The following is a 26111-nucleotide window of genomic DNA, read 5'->3' as shown; positions in this document are numbered from 1 at the left end:
GCAAGACGTCACCCTAAGAGTCGGAAACGATTCGCACTACAAGTGCGGAGACACCTTTACCTTTACAAGGGCAAGATCTAACATTTTTAACCAAACAACATTTTTATGCAGCAATTCATGTTCTCTAAAACTGGCAATTTCTGCAAGCCCAGTTTTGATTTCTACTAAGTTCATTGTGAATGCTGATGATGAAATAAGTTAACAATAAAGACCTAAAGACTCACTGCAGATGACTTAGTCCCATGGAGCTTTTCATCCCAGTGCATCTGACACTCTACTTATGAAGTAAATAAAATGAATAAAATCCTTAACACCTGGAAGGCTAAAGAGGGATATTTTCCTCTCTTTTTTGTGTCACAACTAAATAGACAGAGGAAGGACCCAGGTTCAATCCCCAGCATCTCCAGGTAGGGCTGGGAGAGACAGAGACATGTCTGGTTTTTTTAAAAAAAAAATATTGTGAGAACTATTCAGATACTGGCTGCTTTCATGCTGCACTTTATTCCGTTATTCTGACGATTTCTTACCCGGTAATTTGCGCATTATATTTGATCTTTCACATGACACACAAGCTAGCTCCAGAATTCTAGTGGAATGTAGTGGAAGTTTAGCGCTAATTTCCATTACAAATGATACCAGAAATAATCCGTTAGCAAGGCTGGAAACCCAGAAGATTGCAGGAGTTTATTGCTATCTGCAGCTGCTCATGTGACAGGCATCCCAGCATGCAGTGCGTTCCCGCCCTTTAGTTGCATGGTTTGGGGGTTTTTGGCCTGATGAACACTGTACCGGTATTCCGGCATCAGTGCAGATAGCAGCAGCATTTCCCACACATACCCTTGTCTTGATACAACTAAAACAATTTAAAAAGTCAGATCCTAAAGGGAGAGGGCTTTCATCGCGACGGGACGAGATCTTACAGTGAGGAAAAGTATGCATGGGTGAGGGACGAAAACAAGCCATGTGAAAGACAGTTGCGCAAAATGCCGGTATATTGGCTGAAAGAGCTGCTGTTCCTTAACACAAGAGGTACTGCAGTGTGAGAGGGATTTTAGAAATCGGGACAGAAGCACTACCCTTTTAATCCATTAAACTAACGCAATCAGCCCCATGTGTGAAAGCAGCCACTGTCTCTCACATTTCAATGGAAAGTATCCTTAGATTCTGGCTTGTGTCCAGTTCATGGTTCTGTGGTGGTTTTTGATGTGTGCATCTTAAATGTATTCTTGGGGGAGGGGGAAGTAATGCAAAATGAAAATCATTAACTGATTTTTTCCACTCTCCAAAGAAAGAATTTCAGTATGGATTTGATTCAGGTAAATGTCCAAGCAAATGTTTTATCTTATTTGGATCACTTTGCTCATCCCTCATCAGAAATGAAAATTTGAATTGATTGCTTCTGCTTGCACTGCTTTGATCCCATCTGTCCTAATTGCTGAAGTGATTCAACCCTCCCCCCTCCAGCCGCCTGGCTATATGCCTCCTTTGCTTTTGTCATTGGCTGCTTTATTTAGAGAGGGCAGGATAGCGTTGACCCTTTGTTCTGTTAAATCTCTGTTGTGATTAACTTTGCTCAAGAAAAATGTTCCTGAGCTTAAGGATTACCACTATGTAATATTAATCACATATGTAAATGTTTGCAGACTAGGGGTTTAATTTTTGGGATTACTCAGATAAATGATGTAATATACAATTTACAAGAGCCTATATTTACTGAGCCCACATAGACAACTTGATAGCATGTAGAGCTGGTCTTTGAAGAGCACAGTGGATGTGGTACCATCTTCAAGGGACTCCAAATCATTTGATTCTCATTCCATGGAAGGAATGTCAGTTGCCATCATTTCCAAATCAAATAATTCTGCTGCAGAATGTGGCCATTTATGATAATATAGATGGGCCCACAACACATTGCACTGGCCTTAGCTGAGCTTCTAACCCTTTGATGACTATGATGTTTGAAACAGGACTTGTGCTAGGGATTTTCCTAAATATGCCAAGCCCACACTTCATACTAGCAGATTCTTTAGAGGTGTTCATCTAAGCCCTTATAAAGGAACATGAATAACATCTTCAAAAAAAACCAATTTAAGAAATATTTGAAAAACAATTCCAATACAGATGCAGACTAGGATAAAGGTCTCTACTTAAAAAGCTTGTTGAAAGATGAATGTCCTGCACTCTGGGATGCTGGACTCAGGAACCACCTATTCACAGCACCTCTGTCTTGCTAGGATTCACAGTCAGTGTATTAGCCCTCATCCAGTCCACCACAGAGTCCAGGCACTGGTCTTGCCCCAAATGTCTCCTCTCTTCCTCTGTCTATGTCATTTGTTCCTAGGCTCTCACATACATTTTACACAGTCTTTTTCCCTTGTGGGATGATTCTTATGGGGATTTTTGATGCAGTACAGTTCTCACATGAGGACTATACCACCTCATTTTTTTGTTCGGAGGTGACACTTTGAAACTGCCCCACTGTGAAAATTGTAGAACATGGCACACCAGATTACACTGCATGGATGTGGGCAGACATGCTGAATCCAAGCAAAATCCAAGCAAAATGGAGGTACTGTATGTACGGAGGTTCCCAGCTCCAGAAGGTGGTTTACTTCTGATATTAGATAGGATGGCACTGGCACACCCCCTGAAAGACTAAGTATGCTGTTTGGGAGTGCTCTTGGAATTAGCCGTAACTGGGGAAGCTCAAGTGCAGTTAGTGACCAGGAGTGTTTTCTTGGTCTACCAACTGTGCCCCTATCTGGAGAAAGCTGACCTTGCCACAGTAATCCATCCTCCAGTCATGACCGTACTAGACTACTGTAAAGTGGGCTTTGTAGGGCTGCCTTTAAAGATAGTTTATAAACTTCAGCTGGTCCAGCCCTACCGGGTGTGAAACGGTTAGTTTTTGCAACACATTTATTATATCAGCTGCACTGGTTACCAGTGCATTTCTGGGCCCAATTTAAAGTACTGGTTTTCATCTATAAAGGCCTTAATTGTTTGGCTGCAAGCTATTTATTGGACTGCCTGCACCCACATCATTCTGCCCGCATGTTAGGATCTGCTTTGGAGGCTCACCAGATGTGTCCACCCCTTAGGTCAGTAAGATGGGTGGCCAAAAGGGAGAGGCTCTGTGACAATGGAATCCCCTTCCACTGGGCCTGTGTCAAATTTCTAGGTTGCTAGTTTCTTTATTTGGCCTGATGCTTATTAGTTGGGTGATCATCTGGATAAATTATGTTTTTTCTGGCTCTGTTTAAAAAACATTATTGCTGAGTTGTGGTTGAACAGTTTAAATTTCTATAGTATTTTCTTTTAATCTTTTGATGTTTTAGATTGTAAGCCACTTTTCTTTTGCCCAGAAAAGTGGCCTACAAATAATTAAGTAACATAATAAATAATATGAAGCACATTTTGTATTTAAACCTGTTTTTTTATCTTGATATATAGCTGCACTTGAAAAGTCTGTCCCAAAAGTGAGCATGACGTTAAGAATATGGGTAGATGCCACATCACTATGGTGGTCAAAAGGGGAGGGAGCAGCGATGTATCTACCATTCCTGCCTACATCTTTCCAGGTACACTTTACCAATGGCCAGACAAATATAAGATGGGGCACAATCACAGGGAAACTTTGTGACAGCACACACCACTGAGTTCCATACCTCTCAGAAACTCTCTTCGCATATTTAGTCCGCACATATAATAAATGTGCAGATGATAGGTTTGTCCAAGCATCTAAAGCAGGGACAAGATAATATCAAAATAAATGTTTGGAGAAGGGCCGTAGCATCTGCTTTGCATGCAGAAGATCACAGGTTCAGTCACCGACATCCCCAAGTGCAGCTGAGAGAGAATCCTGCCTGAAATCCTAAAGAGCTGTACTGAGCCTGAAGGACCAACGGCCTGACTCTGTACAAAGCAGCTTCCTGTGTTCCTTCCTATTTTAAACACATGAATGGTTTGCTCTTCGGATTACTGTGCAGTTTCCCATGTCTGTTGGGGGTATTTCCTCTGAACTTTGTGTCTCTTTCAACTGGAAGCATGGGAATTTGTATTACGGCACAATAACCATGGGATTCAGCTTTTCCTTTGCCTATGAAATCCAGCACAGCTCTGCAGAGACAACGTGAGAAGGATGATCATTGAAGGAAGTTTATGGGATGATGTACATTTTGACAAACAGGCCTTTTGCAGCCAAGTTTATTCATACTCAGGTTTGTCAAAGGGAATTAAGATTTTTGATGGTATTTTATAATTTGCATGGAAGAGGCTTCATTATACTGACATACAATTAAATAACATATTTATTGCTTGTGTTTTATGTGTTGAATTTAGCATGCTTCATATTCATAGCATCTACACAGATGTGGTCATTAATATATAGTGTGTGTGTGTTATATAGTCATGTACATCAGATTAAGATTTGTTACTTACCTTTGTATTTATTCTCTAGCACTGCTTTTTGTTCATTTCTGGTTTCTCTCTATTTTCTTCTTGAACCTTTGTGTTCTTCTGGCCATTTGTTCATTATTAAACCTGTGATCTCTTCATATCTCCCCCCCATTGTTCCTTATATATGGAGCTCTTTACCAACCAATATTCATTAGACTGATTATCTTTTTTAACAAAAACTTTTTAACAAATTTGCCAGGACTCATTTGTATAAGCCACCCTATGTCCAGTTACTCTTCCAGTTTTGTTTAGTTTTTAATTTTTTTTATTTCCTTCTAATTTAAAATGTAAATAGAGCCTCTTTTTACACAGTGCCTAGTTTGGATAGTGCCTAAATTTTTAAGGTACTTCACAAAATACCATTTGCTGCTGCTCCAGATAGCTGATTTGTGATTAAAATATTATTCCCTATTACATCTATTATGACAAGAACAGCATTTGGATTGTGGTTGTCTAACCATTGTAAAGGCTTCTGTGATATCACTGTGATGAGGGACACACACATAGAAGTTTCTTCTTCTTACATCATTTTGAGTAGCTTAAAAGGTCACACATTCTCTCTCTCTCTCTCTCTCACACACACACACACACACCACACATAGTGAGGTGATAAGAGTCTTTGGTGCTAAAATAGACTGTCCCACTTCAGATTGCAAATGGGGGGATGACATTTTGAAGTTCTCCCTTAGAATGAATGAATGAATAAATGAAACCTCTCTGCAAATAAAAACATTACAGCAAGGTGCAGGGTGATTACAACCTTTCTCCCTGATGTGCTATATTGTTTTGTTTTGTTTTTTGTTTTTTAACTTGCTAGGAGTTTTGTTTTTTTTCTTTTTACTTTATATAGAACATTGGAAAAATGACAGGCCGGTCTCTATGCAAAAGAGTAAATGGACACAAAACTGACATCAGAAATGTCAATATCAAGAAAATGAGTGAGGGGAAATATATCAGCCTCCCAGAACTAGGGATGGGGGAGAAATTCAACTCAGTTCACATTTAAAGACAAACTTACCTAATCCACACTTTCTGAAACATTATACAAACCTAAACACAGCCATCCTTCAAAATTCACACTCTTCTGAATTCTGTAGTGCAGTAGTGTGTACAAAAAGGCATATACTAGGGTAAAATGTGCATAAAATGCATATATTGATGAAAACAGCGTATAAAATACATTATAGGGGAAATGGCTTTGCAAAAAGTGTTTTTAGGCAAAATTTCATAGAAAAATATGTATATTATGGGAAATTTGCACTAAAATGCTGATGTATTATTTGTGAGGACTTTTTTTTAAAAAAAATGCAAACTGATGTGGAAATGTGGAGAACTGAATTTAAGATTGGAAAAATGAGAAACTCACTTCCCGGAAGGATTGCTCCACCTGTGGCTGCCTCTGAGATGAGCTCTGTCTCAGAGGAAGCTTTTTTCAGTTTAAAATCAGTCAAAAGGGAACTTTGACTGGTATAAATGTTCTCCCAGGCAAGGGTGAACCGAAGAGATTATCCACAAAAACTTCGTTGGGCTGTCGGTGGCTGGAATTGATCAGGAATTCCCTGGGAAAGGAAGGCATACCTAGCAGCCGAGGACGGAGTTAGGACTTCCAGCAAGCTGGGCTGAAAAAAAAGTGAGACGTTTTTTCTTTTAAACGATCCACAACGGGCGAGCTTTCTTCTGTCTAATCTTATCATTTGGCTTAAATTACTACAGTAAAAGAGATTTGTTTAAGAATCAGCAATTAAGATACCTGGGTGAGTTACACTTCTCTCTTTTATACAAGGAATTAAGGAGGACGAAAGAAAATTTTAAAAGCTTATCTTATTTTTTATGGCAAAAAGCTGGCCTGAATTTGGAAACTATAAAGATTAAAACGGATGAGGGGCAACTTACCCGAAGAGAAAATCTGATTTAGATGATTATTTGATTGATATATGTCTGGGACTACTTTTTCTTGGACTACTTTCTTTAGACGAATCTGCTGTTCGTGTATGTTACTAATTGTTTGGCGCTGTGAACCAAATTTGTTTTGCATTCTTGGACGTGCGGGAGATAAGAATTGTGCTGGCCAGATGATGTCAACAGACCTGGAATATTAACTCCCTTATTGCTGGAAAAAGAAGCAAATTACTCTTTGCTTGGGAATTGTGGCTATATTGGAAATTTGAAGGGTTTTTTTTTTCGGCTTTAAGAATGACAATCAAAGAAGTGGCAGAGACCCTGGATGTATCCCTGGAAGGGTTTTCCCCTCTGGATATGTTTCAGAAGATTATGGATGAGATTAAGATAACGAAACAAGAACTGGGACAGAGTAGACAAGAGATGGCAACTGAATTTGGTAAAGTGAAACAGGAGTTGAAAGAAATAAAGGATTATATGAGAAAAGAAGCAGATGGACAAGCAATAGAAGAAGAAAAAGAAATTAAAGGGAAGGAGCAAATTCTGGAGATTGGATCAGATATATCAAATGTGGAATTGGAAAAAGATTTGGACTTTATGGCAAAAATTGAAGGGAGGATGCAAGTCCTGGAGATTGGAACAGATATATCAAGTGTGGAACTGGAAAAATATTTGGAGTTTGTAGATCCTGGAGATAAATATTACTGTTTGGAATTCGGCGTTGTCCCTGGAGAAATTGATGAAGATATCAGAGATAAAGCTATCAATGTTTCGATGGAATTTCTGGACTGGAATGATTTGATGGAACTTGAAATAGAGAAAATTTATAGAATTAATTCCAGATATGTGACAATGGTATAGTATAATTTTTATTGTGACTTTGTACCATAGGTCTTATGCACAAATACAGATACAGGTAGAAATACATACATGTTTTCCGTTAAAAATTTATTACATTTTGTAAAATAATAAGTGGCTATATTGAGCTTGGAGAATTTATGATGAAAAATTCTCTTAGTTTTTGAGCAGCCAGAGCAAAATTGGCTACTGCAATAGTCACTGGGTTAAAATTATCGCATAAAAGCATACTGACCAATTCCTTATCTGGACAGGGTACTAAAACCTCTAAAAAAGGCGATAAGAACTTCCATCTAGGATTTTCATAGAGTGGGCAATAAAGTAAATAGTGAGCTAAATCCTGCATGGCCTTGCAGCCGTATATACAAAGGCGCTGAGCCACAGGTATGCCACTATAACGGCCTTCTAAGTAAGCTGTTGGCATGGCCTGAAAACGGAGGGCAGTAAAAGCCCTTCTAATATTGGCTCTATTGAGCGTGCTCACGTAGTTTGTCAGAGAGTGGTTGAGTTTGAAATGGGGATACCAGGGCGAGAAGGGAGCTGACATTATGGATGCCCGGTCCTGGTGAGCATCACAGTCAAAAAACCATTTGCGGAGGGCAACTTTGTTTAATTCCAGCAGTTTATCTTGGAAAAGTTCATATTTGAAGAGTATTGTGCTGCAATCTGATGCCCAACCACCAGATCGCAATTGTTCGTACCAGCACTGTTTGACCAAGGCAGAGTCATCCATTTTGAGGATTCTAAGCCAGTAGCGAATGTGGGCTAGATCGATACGTGCTGCGATTGAGGGGAGGCCTAGCTCCGCTCTAAGGTGGGGAGTCGGAGTCCCCGATGGAAGGCCTAGCACTTGTTTTATGAATTGATTTTGAATTGGCTCTAAGGTGGTTCTAGCAGATGTTCCCCACAGCTCTGATAAGAACATAAGAACATAAGAAGAGCCTGCTGGATCAGGCCAGTGGCCCATCTAGTCCAGCATCCTGTTCTCACAGTGGCCAACCAGGTGCCTGGGGGAAGCCCGCAAGCAGGACCCAAGTGCAAGAACACTCTCCCCTCCTGAGGCTTCCGGCAACTGGTTTTCAGAAGCATGCTGCCTCTGACTAGGGTGGCACAGCACAGCCATCATGGCTAGTAGCCATTGATAGCCCTGTCCTCCATGAGGATCCATATAGGATCTTCGGGAGTATTTTAGTTTTGAGAATTTTGAGCATGGGGAGAATAAGTTGGCCACCATGGGTGAAAAAAAATCTTTTAGCTAGGCCCAAAATCTGGGTACCCGCTAAAGTCGCTGCTTTTAGCTGTGGAACCCAAGAGAGCCTATTAGACAGGTGAATTCCAAGATATTTAAAGTCGGAAACTTGTTCAATGGGGACCCCGTTTAAAGACCAGTTGTTTTTGGTATTCATAAATTTGCCGCATATCATGATTTTAGATTTAGATTGATTTATCGCTAGGTTCTGGGATTGGCAATATTCCTCTAGTTTTAAGAGTATTCTTTTAAGGCCGATTTTGGTTAGGGAGCAAAGAGCCGCATCGTCGGCGTAAAGAAGGGTTGAAATCTTTTTGGTCCCTATGGAGGGGGGGAAGAAGGTGGGCGATGATAGTGCCGTTACCAAGTCATTAATGAAAAAGTTAAACAAGAAGGGAGCAAGTGTACAACCCTGCTTCACCCCTCTGTGAACAGGAATTTTAGGTGATAGAGAGCCATTTTGGTCCAAGCTAACCTGGATCGTATTAGATTGATGGAGGGCTCTAATCAACCAGAGGAGCCTTAGGTCAATGTTTGTTTGTGCCAATTTCTGCCAGAGTAGCCCTCTATCGACTGTGTCAAAGGCCACAGTAAAGTCAACAAATGCAATATAGAGAGATGGCCACACTTTGGATCTTGTTTTTTTATTAGATGGTTTAGAATAAAGGCCTGGTCGATGGTACATCTGTTGGCTCTGAAGCCTGCCTGCTCTTCGTGTATTATTAGGTTAGATTGTTCCCACTCGTTTAATTTATTTAATAGCAGATAGCCATAGAGTTTGGATGAGACATCTAGAAGGCTGATTGGCCGGTAATTGGCTGGTTTCGTATGGTCGCACTTTTTATAGATAGGGACTACGATACTGGTGAGCCAGCCCTGGGGAATATTGCCAGTTTTATTTATGTAAGTGAAAAGAGCTGCAAACAATGGGGCCCACCAAGACGAATCTTGGAGGAAGAGATCAGGTGGTAGCATGTCCTCCCCTCGGGCCTTCCCTGCTTTCAAGGTGGACATTAGCATTGTAATTTCCTCTATGGTAACTGGTGGCCAGAGCGGAAGGTCAGTCAATATTTCAGGGATGTCTACGGCTTTGGTAGGATGGAAACTGCCAAAGATTGAACTGAAGTGAGCTATCCAGGCCCCCTGAATTATAGGGGGCATCGGGGTATTGTTTTCTGGGTCTAGTTTCCCCTGTAGACATTGCCAGAAGACTGCCTCATTTCCCTTTCGAGCTGCGTTATCTAAGGTCCTCCAGTTTGCCTGGTAATAGGAGTGTTTTTTGTTTTTAAGTAATGTTTTATAGGATCTTCTTTGTACAATTAGGTTTTGAAGAGTAGCAGGGTGATTATTAGAATGAAATATTTTGATTTGCTTAGTGAGTTGTTTCTTCGAGAGTCTGCATTCTTTGTCGAACCAGGATCTGGATTGGGCTGGAACCCAAGCCATCGTTAAGCTGTGATCCGTGGGCTGAGCCGGTCTATTAAAGATTCATACTCCCTTAGATTATTCTGGGGTTTTGTTATAATTAGTTGACGTAGAAGGAGAAATGGGTTAGATGTTATTAAGCAGTGGGCTCTTGTTCCTATCTTGGTTGACCATTTGAGACGTCTAAAGGTGCGTGGAAGATTTTTCTTTGAAACCCCTAGGGTAAAAGTACTGTTGGCAATGGAGCGTATGAGGATTAACCTTAGAGGGAGGTGATCGCTTTCTGGCCTCGCAAGGATTTTAAATTCTTTAATTCTTTTAATTAGGGAAAAGGTGGTTAGAAAATAGTCTACTGAGCTGGCCCCCGACCCTGATAGATAAGTAAAGGGCCCTTTGGAGAGGTCCAAGGAGGAGCCGTTCAGGCAGGTCAGTGCAAATTTTTGGATTGTTTGGAGAAGGGCTAAACCATGCTTATTAGTTGAATGATCACTGGCGGGTCTGGTCGAAGATTGGGCATCCGTCAGTGGTTTATAAGAAATAGCATCGCTATGGGAGTGGAATGGTCCCATCCTAGCATTGAAATCACCACCTAGGAGTAGTTCATAGGATGGGAATTTACTTTGGAGAACTTCTAGTAATGATTCCAGTAATGGCCAGGGGGGTTCACATGAAGTTGAGTTTATTGGTGGAATGTATATATTTATACAGATGAAAGGCGGGAAACCGGGTATCTTCAAGCCTAATATTAAAGCGGAATCGGGGGTCTCTACTTTAAGGTCTATAATATGGGCGGTGAGGTTCGAGGCAACCAAAAAGGCCAAGCCGCCTCTTCCTCGACCTTTATGTGCTATTTTAGTGGCGGGTTTCGACCATGATTTATAGCCTTTAAGTTCAATATTCTCCCCTGATGTTAGCCATGTTTCCTGTAAATAGATAATATCAAATGTTTGTAAAAACTGCATTAGCTCTAAGTCTGGCGTCTTGTTTTTCCAGCCAGCTATGTTCCATGATATTATAGAAAAAGGGGAAGGAGAGTCCTTTGGCGAAACATGTGTTGGATTAGAGGCCATTCGGCAGTTAGAATTGGGAAGTGAACTGTTTGTTTTTATTTTTACACTTGGCTGTGGTCACGGATATGGGGTGATAATGTTTATTTCCGGAGTGAGTGTACTTATGTTAGAAATTACTCTAGGGGCTCGTGTGGTTTTAAGGGGGGAGTTAGGTTTGATTTCCCGAGTACCAGTTGGAGAGCCCAGTTCATCTGAGTGCAATAGGCGCATCTCAAGCCAAGCGGAGCTTGTTGCTGGATTAGCTACACCCGGAATCGGGTCATAGTGATAAGATCTGGGTGGCCCCCATCCTTTTATATTGTTTGGGGGCTTATTATTGTTGCTTGTTAGCGAAAATTGTGAGCAAGGTTGGTTCATTGCTATTCTATAGGGAGATTTAGTAAGGTTATCTGCATCTAGAGAAGGACCTTGAGGTAAATTGCCTCCTTTCATTTCAGGGTTTCTGCTGGTTAAATTTTGAATTAGGTGAGTCAATCTTTGAATAATTCCTTCCTGCTCTGATTTTGGAAGGCGGTCGTAGGATTCCATGAGTAGGAGCTCTTCAGGAGCGGGATCCTCTTGCCAATTAAACTGAGGTCGGCGTTGAGACGAAACGCTAAAAGGGCTGAAGTGTTCATGGTTTTCCTGCCTACTAGGGAGAGTTTGAGATCGAGATCTCTCATTTTTTATTTGGAGAGAGTGGCTAAAAAGCGAGGGCTGTGAGGTCTTATTTACAAAGTATCGTTGGATCCGGATGCCATGGGAATAGAGGTCCTCTCTGATTTTATATATCCGGTCTGCGATGCCAGTTGATTGGAAGGTGAATATAACGCGCCTTTCAGAGGCGTGTGAATAAAAATGAGTCATGTGTTTGACGCAGGTTCTGTTTGAAATGCTGGGGAGATAAGATCTGAGGCTGGATTCAAAATATTGCCTTAACGAAGTGATGGGCCCGTATCTCGATGTCATGAATAAAAAGGTTACTGCTAATTTATCTCTTAACAGTTGAAGGTTCCAATTTGAAGCGTTACAGTGTCTTGGCTGAAAATGGCGTAAGCCCGAGGATTTGTCGGCATCTGAGACGCTGGGTTTATTATTTGGTGTTTCTATACAGGACTCAACTAGAGATTCGGGTTCTCTGTTCAAGAGGCTTGGTTTGTTCGGATGCTGAGGACTGGCACTTGGAGGCGTTTTTATTTCGTTATTTTGCACGGGAGCTTGCTGTTTTTTTATTGGAGCATCTAGTAGCTTGAATAGGGGTTTAACATTCATTTTCCTTGCGGCAGCAGATTTGTAATTTTTTATATTCTTTGGTTTCTTTGTTTTTTTTTTACTTTTCGGGTATCCAATTGCATTGCCTTGACATTGTTAGCTTTCAGTTCAGGTTTCCGTAGTGAGCCTTCTCGGGTGGCTGAAGCATGTGGAATAGAGTCAGGGGGATTTACATCCACTGTCTGAGGCTGCCTCAAAAGCTTGATTAGAGTTGTTAGTAGATTATTTGTTTCAGTAATGTAAGTTTTCATCAGTCTCAGTTCATCTGTAACAGCCATAGCCCAGCCTAACGACGGCAGATTCAGTCCTGTGACATTCTGTTGAATTAAAGATTTGTGTGTGGGCTGAGTCTCTGATAGGGAGGTTTTGTATTCCTGGGGTTCGTCAATGGCTTGTTGAAAGAGAACGGTCTTCAATAGGCAATGAAAAGAAAACAGAGATGGCACCTGTCTAATATTTAAGGGTAGGGAGTTCCACAGGGTAGATGCCACCACGGTAAAGGTCCGTTTCCTATGTTGTGCAGAATGGACCTCCTGATAAGATGGTATCTGCAGGAGGCCCTCACCTGCAGAGTGCAGTGATCGACTGAGTATATAAGGGATAAGATGGTCTTTCAGGTATCCTGGTCCCAAGTTGTATAGGGCTTTGTACACCAAGATTAGAACCTTCAACTTGGCCCAGTAGCAGGATGACATGTTGGCGATACCCTGCCCCAGTGAGCAGTCTTGCCGCTGCATTTTTCACCAGCTGCAGCTTCCGGACCAACCTCAAAGGAAGTCCAACATAGAGCACATTACAGTAATCGAGCCTGGAAGTTACCAGTCCATAGACAACAGTGGCCAGGCTATCCCGGTCCAGGAACGGCCACAGCTGTCTTACCAGCCAAAGTAAATAAATAAATAATGTTAATACACTCATCTTAGCGATGGTAAATTTTCTCTAATCAGCTACTATAAAAGGTGTGCCTATTTAACATATATTTAAGCTCTAATTATCTCTAACTGTAATTTTTGCCATCTCATTGCCATTCAACTCTCGCCTTCCAAATTTTCTCATTTATATACCTGTCAACAAAGATTTCGCTTCATGCATTTGACAAAGTGGGCTTGAGTCCACAAAAGCTTACGCCATAATAAATTTGTTCATCTTTGTTGTTTTTATTGGAAAATGGCATTTACCACCTGCAGTCTGAAGCTGTACAGTCTATTTTACTTTCTCAGTGTTTCATCACCTCGTTTTGCTGAATGTTTAGGCCAGGCCTGTGGCAGCTACTGTGAAGTGGTTCCCTCAAGATTTTGAGCAGTTTTGAAGTTCCACACATTAAGCATTACACAGTTTGGAAATGGGTAAATGATTTTATGTTGAATGAAACAATCCCCAAAATGCATCCTTGCAAGCAAAGTATGCCATGCATTTGTTTACTATGGGATCCAAAATCAACTGATGTAAAAGAGGAATTGAACTTTGTAACCAAATAATCACAAAATCTTTCTGTTTCTGTTTAGATACATAGAAGTTCATGAACTGGATGTTATCCATTTTTACTTTAACAGCAATAATAATAATAGGGTAGTCAACAGATGCAAACACAATTCTCCACATTTACTGAAATCAAGGGATGTATTCGCATCCCAGATTTTCAATGCCATGTACAATATGTATGTTGCTTCTGTCTAGATAAAATTGTGACCACCAGGCTACAGAGCTGTCTCTGTTCACCAACAGCCACAAGCCATATTTCTTTACTCCTTCAGAGCTTGGAAAAGTTACTTTTTTGAACTACAGCTCCCATCAGCCAAATCCAGTGGCCATGCTGGCTGGGGCTGATGGGAGTTGTAGTTCAAAAAAGTAACTTTTCCAAGCTCTGCTCCTGCTTAGTTTGTCCATTTAAAACTAGCTTTTGTACAGAGGTGTTTGCAGTAAGCTCTATATAATTATAAAAAAGGAAAATCTATTTTGCCATAAACACTAACTTCTATCAAGATTTATGTAGTTAGTTACCTGTGGCTGTATGTCAATAATTTTTTGTTTAGGGACAGAATGAAATTCCAGATTGTTTGGGTCTGCTCAAAATTCACTTAAAACAGAGTAGGGAGCCTGTGGCCCTCCAGATGCTGCAGGGGTTCATGGGAGCTGGTCCAACAACATCTGGAGGGTTACAGGTTCCCCATCCCTGTCAAAAAATGTCTCTAGGCTCTTTGAATAACCCGCAAGTAAAAAACAAGCTTCTAAGATTCTATGGCAAACATTTGTCATATGTTTTTTTCACTTTAAAACATTTGTATGCCATCTTCACAAATAAGAAAGTCTCCAAGGCGTCTTACAGATTAAAAGAATACCTAAACTCTAATAGAATAAAACAGTCTCCTTGTAAAACTCCAAAATAACAGTTCAGTTAGCAAATTGAGTTTGGTTGAGAGTGATGACTTTATGAACCTGCCCTCTGCACCAAGAAACACTCCCCAGGCTTTCTCTTTCTGTTTTTAACAGAGCTTGGAAGATTACTTTTAAAAAGTAATAAATTACAGTTACAGTTACATGGCCCCAAAAAGTAGTAATTACCGTTACTATTACAATTGCTCTGAAAGTAACTGATTACTTTACTTTTACTCAAAAGTAATCACTACAATTACATTTCAGTTACTTTTTCTAAAAAAACTGCCTACAAGGTGCTGGCCTTGGCTGCTGCACATCTAAGTAGCCTAAAACAACATTCAAAATAAACAGGTAGTAGAATAATTATTTTTATTCATAAGATAGCAATGGTGGTCTCTCCGCTGGTAAGGGTGGTGTGGAGGGAGGCTGAGGCCACTACTCAGATCTTTGCACGCCAAACCAAGTGCAACTCCCCCACTCAGCCAGCCAGCATAATTTCTCTCACTTAACCACCTCCCAGACCCTGCCCTGCCACCAACTAAGGGACACTCACTCAAGCAAACATTTTCCCCTGAGATGCAAAAAGGTTAAAATACTGCAAATGCAGCACAGTAGGCAGAGGGGGGTGGGGGTGGAGGCCACTTTGTGTGCCAAGTGCAAACACAGTATTCTCTCTCTCTCTCTATCACACGCACACGCACACGCACGCACACACACACACACACGTACATCATCTTTCACCTTCACAGTTCTTTATCTCCATTTCTGCTGCCTCCTTCTCCACCTTTATCCATGTTTTTGACCTCTGGATCCTTTTTCCCTCCACTCCATTCTTCACCACCACTATCCATTTTTTAAAAATAATTGTTTTCTCCACTCCACCCCGTCTCACTCTCTGCCTCCTCCCTCGTCGCCTCCTACCCATCCACAGAGCATGAGGAAAGAGTGACAGAAGCCCAGTTTGAGGCACATGATTTTCATCCACAAATCAGAGGAGCAGAAGACTTCCCCTGCTCCCCCTCCCCAAGTAATGCCCAAAAGTAATTCTGGAATTGTTACAATTACTCCACAAAAGTAGTAAAATTACTCCTAGTTCTATTACAATCAAAATGTAAAGGAATTACACACTCGTTACTCAAAAAAGTAATGAATTACAAGTAATTCGTTACTTGTAACTAGTTACTTCCAAGCTCTGGTTTTTAAGCCTCATGTTTTCAAGTGTATTAGTAACAAATTAATAACCCAGAGGAGGTTGTTTAAAAGACAAAATAAAACACAAAAAGAGGGATTTTAGGATGAAATATTCTCCATGCCTGCACAATGAAGCCATGGATGTCTGGAATACATTCATCACTACCAATAATGAAGTGTTCTCCAAACACAATTCAACCATGTCATGATATAAGTAGCTAAACTAATTTCTTCTGGGCACAGAAGAAAAGTTGCAGTGTCCAAATCTTCATACTGCACATAGCATTGCATTTTCTATTACCTTAGCCAGTGTGGCAGTGTTTAGTGTGTTGGATTATGACGTGGGAGACCAAGGTTTGAATCCCCACATAGCCATAAAGCTCACTGGATGATCTTGGGCCAGTCACTGCCTCTCAGCCTCGGAGGAAGGCAATGGTAAACCACCTCTGAATGCCACTTACCATGAAAACTCTATTGATAGGGTCACCATAAGTCAGAATCGACTTGAAGGCAGTCCATTTCCATTTATTTTTCTCTGATTCTTTTGCCAGTCATTAGCTTCTCCAGGCAAAAAGTAGCTATTTTCTACTCATGTTTTGGCTTTCTGGAAGATCAGAGCAATTCTGCTTTACATGAAAATTTAGAAGGAGCAGTCTTTCAAACTATGTGTTAATAGAGAATTCCTTGTGGTCAAGATTAAAAATAAACACTTCAGTTTTTCATGCTCCTTCACTTCAAAGGTAACACGTTTTGCCAGTGTAACTGCTCACATTGACACCAACTTTGCATTTCCCTTTCTGTAGAATTACAATGAGTTTTTTTTTAATTGCTTGTTCATATGAACTGAAGAATGAATTGGATACATCCCTGCACAATTGAACTCAGTAGCCTTGATCCAATAGCCTGTTTTGGAGGCATGTATTTTTATTTATTGTAAACAAAATCTATGCCACCTAATTTCCCTAGGAAACTCAAGGCAGCTAACACATCAATAACAGAACAATATAAAAACAAATCACCATTCTCAAATTAAACCCAGTCACACAGTCAAGATATTAACATAAAATGAAAAGCAAATTGAACAATTCCAAAACAGTCGTTGAAGAAATACAAAACTAAGCTGGTGAAGAACTTAATTAGTTAGTGAAAGACCTTCTTTAAAAACCATGTGTTCACCAACTACTTAACACAATATAAAGATGGGGTCTGAGTAGTGGTGGGTGGGTGGAAGGCTGGGAGATCAACAATAGGTGGAGCCAAAGCCAGCGATAGGCAGAGCCACCTAATTCTGGTTTTGTCCTCATCCTCTCCTCTGCTGAATTCTTCAAGTGCAATGCTGAACTAAGGAGGAAGCAGCTGAGTAGCACCTCACTTGGCAAGGCATTTCACAGGGTGAGTGCCACAGTAGAGAAAGCCCTAATCCTGATTGACACCAGGCTCACAAGGGCAAGGGATCTGGAGCAGAGTCTCAGATGATGGTCAAAGCATGTGAGGAGGGAGATATGGAAGAAGGTGGTCCTGAAGGTACCAGGTTCCAAGCTAGTAAGGGCTTTGAAGGGTAATGCCAGGAACTTGACTTGAGTCTGGAAACTAAATGGCAACCAGTGCAGATAATATAAACCTTGTGTAATAGAATCAAATCACCTGGCACCCATCAGCACCCTGGCTGCAGCATTTTCCACTAAGTAACACTGTGGAATGGATGCATTAGACAGAAATGGCTTGCCCAGTGGAATGGAGCCATAATGCTAGCTTCCCAGCAACTGGGTCACTGATGCCTACTGGGAGGGAAAGGGGAAGCATTGAAGCAGTGGAGGGATCAGTGCTATGCAGACACACTGGCATGAGCACTGGATTGGATCTGCCAGTGTGCCTCCACAGCCCTGATCTCTCTGCCACCTCCCTCCTTCCCCCCCCCCTCCTGGTACGTGGCAGTGATGACATTTCCAAGAAGGTAGTGTTGCATTGCAGCTCCGCCGCACTGGGCAAGCTGCACATGGAGATTTCCAATCTTGAAGGGTTTTCCATTCATTTTGGGAGAGGTGGTGGGTGGGAACTATTCCCCCCCCCAGAAAAGTGAACTCAAAGCAACCTCCAAAAGATACATTAAAAACAAGTGTAAAAAACAAGGATAAAACAACCTAAAATACACCAGTAATATATATAAAAGAGGAGATCCAACTAACCCCACCCTACTAAAAGATAAGCAGAAAATTAAGGTCCAAAAAGTCCTGGCTGAATAAGAATGTTTTTGCCTGGTGCCTAAAAGCATAGTGATTGTGCCAGGCATGCTTCCCTGGGGAGAGCATTCAAGAAATGGGGAGCCCCCACTGAGAAGGCCTATTCTCATGTTGCCACCCTCTGTACCTCCCTCGGAGGGAGTACATGCAGAATTGGACCATGTGGGGAGAGGCAGTCCTTCTGGTATTGGGGTCCTGAGCTGCATAGGCCTTTATAGGTCAAAATCAGCACTTTGAATTGGGCCAGAAACTAATTAGTAGCCAATGCAGCCATGCCAGGACTGGTGTTGTGTATTCAGACTATCTTGTCCGTATACCAAGAACAACTCCTGTTGTTGAAAAGAACATTCAGGGCCTTTCAAAACGTAGAACACATGAAACGCCGGATAACTGAGGGAAGAATTAAATCCTTTCAGACCAAAGAAATAAAGGAACCATGGGCTTGTATAGAAGGATTGTTGATTAAGATAGAATTGTAGGTATTTGCAAGGTTTATTAATCTTGAAGTACTTCTGAATGTTTGTTCTCAATGCTTTGTAGCATCTCAGTTGTTGAGAAAATCCATTCCTGCTGGGACTGAGAGTGTCGTTTCTCAGTTTCAAACTCTTTTGAGTTAAAGGAGGTTCAGCTTACCTCTAGGAAAGCAGTGCAAAAGCATGTCAGCAAATATTGCTTAAGCTTTGTTTGCATGCTCCATGAGTAGGGCTCTCACTCATTGTTCACCAGTTGAGCTTAATGGCCAAAATACTGGCTGGAACAACAAGCTGTAAGAGGAAAAGGTTTTTTGTTTTGTTTTTAATGGGAGCATATTCCTTAGTTGTTTTTCCCAGCCAGACACCTCAACATTCAGAGTCTACAATAAAATATGCTTGTGAAAATAATTGGCCTCATCTTCTGAAATACTGAGAGAGGAATTATATATTACAGGGCAGTGTGTGTGTGTGTGTGTGTGTGTGTGTGTGTGTGTGTGTGTGTGTGTGTGTGTGTGTAACCACTCTGCGGAGGGATGCCTTAGACTTATGTAAAATGGCGGCATAGGAGGACGACGCTATAGTCAGAGCTCCGTAAGCCAAATTCTTTAACACCTATTTCACCGCCTTTTAACATCTTTTGGGACTCACCCCCCTCTTTACTTGATGAGGCCTACTTTCCCTACCTTGTGTGGCGTTGGGGCGAGAGCGAGAGTGACGGTGGCGGCGAAAGAACATAGCGGAAGGCGGAGGGCGGCCAAAGCATCGGTCCGGCGGCGGCGAGAGAACGCCGCGGAGAGTGGCCGGAGACAGGCTGGAGATGGGCCTGGCCTGCCTTCCTTGCCCTGGTGCGGAGGGCCGCGGAGAACATTGGCCCGGTGGTAGCGAGAGAACGCTGCAAAGAACAGCCAGGTGTGGAGGGGCCGTGGAGAGCATTGGGCCCGGCGGCGGCGAGAGAGTGCCGCCGAGAATGGCCAGACATGGAGAGGCCGTGGAGAGCATTGGGCCCGGCGGCGGCTAGAGAGCGGCCGCAGTTTGAGCATGGCCCAGCAGCGGCGAGAGAGCGCCGCGGAGAGCGACCGGAGACTGGACGTGGCCTCCCTTCCCTGCCTCGGTGCAGAGCGGCCAGAGTTTGGGCGCGGTCTGGCAGCCCGGCGGTGGCGAGAGAACGCCGCGGAGAACAGCCAGAATTCGGACGCGGCCTGTGCCGCTGAGGGGGATTGGGGGCGTCGGCCCGGCGGGCGCCCTGGCTCATGCCCTTCGGTGGCCACTGGTGTTCTCCATTGCCAGCTGCCGCTGCGACCTTATTGTCGCCGCTGGAAGATGTCTCTTGAGTGTGGGAGTTGGCTGGTTGAGGACGTGGAGGACGTGGAGCAGTGGGTTGGGGGGCTGCCTGCCTGTCCCTTGTGACTTAGACACAGAAGAGAGGAGGAGAAAGAGTACCATCGATATGGCCGCTCCGGCTGCTCCGGAAGAACAGGATTTGTGAAGGGAGGAGGACAACGAAGCACTTTGACAACTTTACATGGACTTGTCTGGGGGTGGGGGATTCTGCTCGAGTCCCAGGTGGGAGGGGGACATGTGCATATCAGAGAGGGTTCCTGTGGGGAGGGTGGGAAGCCACGATATTAAGAGGCTAGGCGGCAGATGCTGGAGGGGTGTGAGGAGCAGGCCAGGCCAGTTTCGGGGAACAAGGGATAGATGCATAATATCCATCCCCTGTTCCGGGCCTGCTCACCACCAGAAGATAACTGGGGGATGTACGACTCCATCCAACCTTCGACTGCTGTTGTGTAACGCCAGGTCTGTGGTACAGAAAACATTGCTCATCCATGACATGATCATGGATGAGAATGCAGACCTGTTGTGTATTACAGAAACCTGGCTGGATGAGGCCTCAGCTCCTGTGCTTGAGGCCATGTGTCCAGCCGGTTTCCAGTACGCACAGCAGCCGAGGATTGGTAGGCGGGGAGGGGGAGTGGCAGTCATCTACCGAGGGTCCTTGAGTTTTGCCAGACTCCCTCTCCACGAGACCAAGTTTGTTGACTGCATGTACTGGAGGTTGGGCCCTAAGGGCAGTTTAGGGATTCTGCTTGTGTACCGCTCACCCTGCTGCACAGCTGACTCCCTGACCGAGGTGCTTGAGGTTGTCTCGGGCATGCGGGCTCTCTCCCCCAACTTTTTGGTTTTGGGGGACTTTAACCTGCATGCCGAGGCGGCTCTCATAGGAGCTCCTTGGGATTTCATGGAAACCATGACTTCCTGGGAACTGCACCTTAGTAATTTTGGGCCCACCCATGTAGCCGGTCATGCTCTTGACCTTGTATTTGTCTCGGGAGGGGAAGGAAGTGCTCTGAAAATGGGGGCTGTTTCTTCGAACCCCGTGTCATGGTCAGATCACTATTTGGTGAACATGGACCTCTCATTGCCGCACACCCTCCGCAGGGGAAAGGGACCTATTAGGATGGTCCGTCCCAGACGCCTGATGGAGCCAAAGGGATTCCTGAATGTGCTGGGAGACTTGGAGCCGTCAGAAGGTTGCCCGGTCAAAACCCTGGTGGCAGAGTGGAATAGGAAGATCACCGGGGCAATAGACCAGGTGGCTCCGAAATGTCCTCTCCCCCTGAATAGAACTCAGATTGCACCCTGGTATACACCACGCTTACGGGGTCTGAGGCAGGAGGTGAGACGACTAGAGCACCGGTGGCAGAAATCTCGCTCCGAAGACGATCAGACACTGGTTAGAGCAGCAATAGCTGCCTACCAAGTGGCAACAAAGGCAACAAAGAGGGATTTCTTTGCTGCCTCTATTGCATCCGCAGAGTGTTGTCCCAGGAGGTTGTTCCAAGTGGTCCGAAGCCTGGTCGGTCCAGTTGCGCAGGAACCCATGGAGCATTCTAAACCTCCTGTGATGCATTTGCCAAACACTTTGCTGATAAAATTGAGCGCCTGAAGAGCACGATTCCGTACGCCGTGGATACAGGAAGTGGGCCAGAGATGGCCAGTTGCATTCCGGTCCGGTGAGATTGGTTTCAGCCTCTTCCCTCTGAGGAAGTGGACAAGGTGCTCTCTAGTGTGAGGCCGACCACCTGTCTGTTTGATCCTTGCCCCATGTGGCTCACTGTGGGCTGCAAAGAGAAACTGAGCAAAGGGATCAAGGCAGTGGTAAATGCTTCCTTGGAAGAGGGTGCATTGCCATCTGCCCTCAAGGAGGCGGTAATAAAGCCCATCTTGAAAAAGTCCTCCTTGAATCCCCAAGAGTTGAACAACTTTCGCCCAGTCTCTAATCTACCATTTTTGGGCAAGGTGATCGAGCGAGTGGTGGCCAAACAGTTACAGACACACTTGGAGGAAGCAGATTATTTAGATCCATTCCAATTGGGCTTCAGGACTGGACATGGAACTGAAACAGCCTTGGTCGCTCTGGTGGATGATTTGAGGAGGGCGTTGGATAGGGGAGAACATTCATTCCTCAATCCTCCTGGATCTCTCAGCGGCCTTCGATACCGTTGACCATGGTATCCTCTTGGATCGCCTGGAGGGAATAGGAATAGGGGGCACGGTTTTACGGTGGTTCCGTTCCTATCTCTCAGACAGGCACCAACGGGTGGCATTGGGAGATGAGGTTTCAGACCCTTGGCCTCTCAATTGTGGTGTGCCACAGGGTTCTATCCTCTCTCCCATGCTATTTAACATCTATGTAAAGCTGCTGGGGGCCATCATCAGGAGATTTGGGTTGCAGTGTCACCAATATGCGGATGACACTCAGCTCTATCTCTCATTTAAGTCCTCACCAGAGTTGGCTGTGGATACTATTTCCAAGTGTCTGGAGTCCGTAAGTGAATGGATGGGAGGTAATAGGCTGAAACTGAACCCCGACAAGACCGAGGTACTGCTTGTGGGAGACAAGAGAAGGTTAGGAGATATTGACCTGGTGTTGAATGGGGTAAGATTGCCCCTGAAGGACCAGGTTCACAGCCTTGGGGTCATTCTTGACTCCCAGCTGTCTATGGAGGCTCAGGTTTTGGCAGTGAGCCAGGCAGCTTGGTATCAATTACATCTGATACAGAGGCTGCGACCCTACCTTCCTGTCCATCTGCTCCCATGGGTGGTACATGCCCTGGTCTTCTCTCGCTTAGACTACTGTAATGCACTCTATGTTGGGTTACCCTTGGAGATGGTCCGGAAATTACAGCTGGTACAGAATGCGGCGGCACGGTTGATTAAGAGCAGCCCCCACCGTGATCATATCACTCCAGTGCTAGAAGATCTGCACTGGCTACCAGTTGTTTACCGGGCCCAATTCAAGGTGTTGGTGTTAACCTTTAAAACCCTACACGGTTTCGGTCCAGTTTATCTAAAGGAGCGCCTCCAGCATCACCAAATATGCCGCCTGACGAGATCAGCCTCACAAGACCTTCTCTCGGTCCCACCAGTTAAAACAGCTAGGCTGGTGCAGACCAGAGAGAGGGCATTCTCGATTGTGGCCCCCACACTCTGGAATTCTCTGCCATATGACCTTCGCCATGCCCCCTCCCTGGCAGGTTTCCGCTGAGGATTGAAAACTTGGCTGTTTAGGCGGGCCTACGGGACTCCTGGGTAATCTGGTTTTATTTTGTAAAGATGTGGGGGGGGGATTAATTAGAGACTGATGTTATAATTGTACTTATATGTTGTATTTTAAATTTTTATGTACGCCGCCTAGAGTGGCCGTTAATTCGGCCAGATAGGCGGCTTAGAAATAAAATTTTATTATTATTATTATTATTAGACTGGAGAAGTGGCAGGTTGAAAGGGTAAACAAGACTCTGGAGTCCCATAGGAGGAAGCAGATTAGGAGGAGCTACATTGGGAAAACTATGGGCTGGAGAAGAGTAACTGTCTCCCTGACTGAGGCAGCCACTTCTTTGCTCCAGAGCATACCCTCCCAAAGTGACATTTCCATAACAAAAGTAGTCATCTGGGTTTTGTTTGCACTTAATTTGTGATTCCATCCCAAGCCACTGTTTGTGCATAAAGGCAGATTTTCTTTCCCACCTCCGAGTTCTCAAATTGCAATTTTTGCCAATATGTTTTTTCAAAATACCTCATACAGTATTTTGAACAGATAACACATGCGTAAGAAGCGATTGCCCACACTATGTTGCAAAGAATTTATTCATCACCACTTGAGGAGGGAGAAAGAGAATAATATATCTAGTATTAATATGAATGGCATAATCCATTATTCAATTATGCACCCAGAATTGTGATTCAGGTTACATGTTTTGATACAATTGTTGCATGTAGATTCTGCTCTTTCTGTAAGGCAGTGTCTGAGTATTTCAAACTTCCTGTCTTTAGGGAACCCACTCTGCATCAAGTTGTGTGCTGAGGAATTAATCCATATCTGCATTCAGAGGTATTCACTGTAATGCTGCAGTGAATTCTGGGGTGTGTTCCAGGGTGTACATGGGGCATTGGCCAGCCCTGTCTGGTTTCACCTTTGCCCCACATCAACTGAGAATGTGTCTTACATGACACTTAACATCCCTGCAGCTGTGGATTACAGGGGAAGGCTGGTAGTGGTTGAGAAAATGTTTTGGGGCAGCTTGTTCATCATTGCTAATCTCATCATGGAGGAATCCCTGATAAAACCTTACAGGAATTTCTAGAATTTGGCAGAACCTAGCTCGCTCTAATGTAGCCTACATGAGGTCCTCTGCTCTAAAGCGGCTCATGAGGTTCCCTTGTTTTTGTTATGTGCCTTCAAGTCAATTACGACTTATGGAGACCCTATGAATCGGCGACCTCCAACAGCATCTGTCGTGAACCACCCTGTTCAGATCTTGTAAGTTCAGGTCTGTGGTTTCCTTTACGGAATCAATCCATCTCTTGTTTGGCCTTCCTCTTTTTCTACTCCCTTCTGTTTTTCCCAGCATTATTGTCTTTTCTAGTGAATCATGTCTTCTCATTATGTGTCCAAAGTATGATAACCTCAGTTTCATCATTTTTTCATTCATAGAGGTTCCCTTAGAACACTCTTTTGATCCTTGAATAAAGAACACAATGAAAGATGATTTGATCCCTTTCAAAGACTTTTGTGAATCTATACATAGGTGGTCAAACACAGACCAGAAAGAGGATGGACCTTTTTCAATGGAGAAATCCAAATTCTGAAAGTCACTTCCCTAAAACATTTTGGCTGCCTCCTTACTTCTGTCTTTCAGATGTCATGTTAAGTCAATGTTCTTTAAATGACTTATTGGGGAGTGAGAAGGGCACTTTTGTTTTGGGGTGGTTGGGGAAGCCATTCTCCACCCCTCCCTAAACAGTGGTACTTGGAGGATGCAACATTGTGGCACAGCACTCTGTTACCTTTATGCCGTAATTTTACATTTTTTATTTCTTAGGTCACATCCACACTTTACATTTAAAGTACATCATTTCCCCAAAGAATTCAGATAACTGTAGTTTAAGAGTGCTGGGAATTGTAACTCTGTGAGGGTTAAACTATAGTTTCCAGGATTCTTCAGGGGAAGCCATATGTTTTCAAAGTGCTTTAAATGTGTAGTGTGGATGGGTCCTTACTGTCCAGTTTGTGTTTTATGTGGTTCTGTGTAATATGTTTTTCTTTATTATGTTAACCACCATAATTATACTGATGGTAGTAGAAAGGCAGAAACATATTTTTAATAAATAAATGCACAAACCATTATTATGCTACACACTCTACCTATTCCTATTATACCTCTTTCTTCTCAGTCCTTTTACCAGACATCTAATTCCTCCAGCCAAAGATAAGGTATTTTCTACTCAGTGCTAGTTTGCTGGAAAAGCAGAACAATTTTGTCTTACAGACAGGAGAGTTTTAGAAGAGTGTGTTTTGTTAAACGACATGCTGATAGACATTCCTCATGGTATCATCAGTATCCACCAGCTGTGAAGCAGAGAGCATGTAGGAATGCAGTTATCATGACAGGATGGTGGATGGTCATATTTCTCCTTGAAGTTAAGTTGCCTTCAGATTCTTCCTGGAGGCCTAGCTTAACATTGTTTCCTTATATTATTTCATTTCTGGCACCTATATTCAAGCCTGCAGTGGGGTGGCTCAGGTGTTGGCTAATGTAGTGCCCTCCAGATGTTGTTGGATTCCAACTCCCACCAATCCCAACAGCATGCTTAATAAACATGGATGCTGAGAGTTGTAGCCAAACAACAATTGGAAAACCCAATGTTGGCTACCCATTTGTTTGTTTGTCTGTCTGTCTAAATATATTTATATACCACTTAATACTTAAGATGGTCCCTAAGCAGTTTGTGAAACAATGAAACTGAGGAGCTGCAATACAATACAGTGCTATGCAATATTAAAAGAAACTACAGTACAATACAATAATGCTATTAAATCTTTAAAAACAAAACAAAAGCATAGCACCACATTTTGTAACATCATTAGAGTCAGGGATCCCTTTCCTTTTTAACCTCCCCTTTGCCACGGCACATCATGACTCACAAAACACCACACAGCACCCCAAATTCTGCCTTACATCTACAAAAATCATACAATACCTACTACTCTTTCAATAGCACTCGTTCTATTCTACCCTCACACCGCACATAAATCCACCAGTACACAGAGATA

This window comes from Rhineura floridana, chromosome 5 (assembly GCF_030035675.1).
Source record: "Rhineura floridana isolate rRhiFlo1 chromosome 5, rRhiFlo1.hap2, whole genome shotgun sequence".
Taxonomy (NCBI): Eukaryota; Metazoa; Chordata; class Lepidosauria; order Squamata; family Rhineuridae; genus Rhineura; species Rhineura floridana.
Note: the sequence above shows the minus strand (reverse complement) of the source record.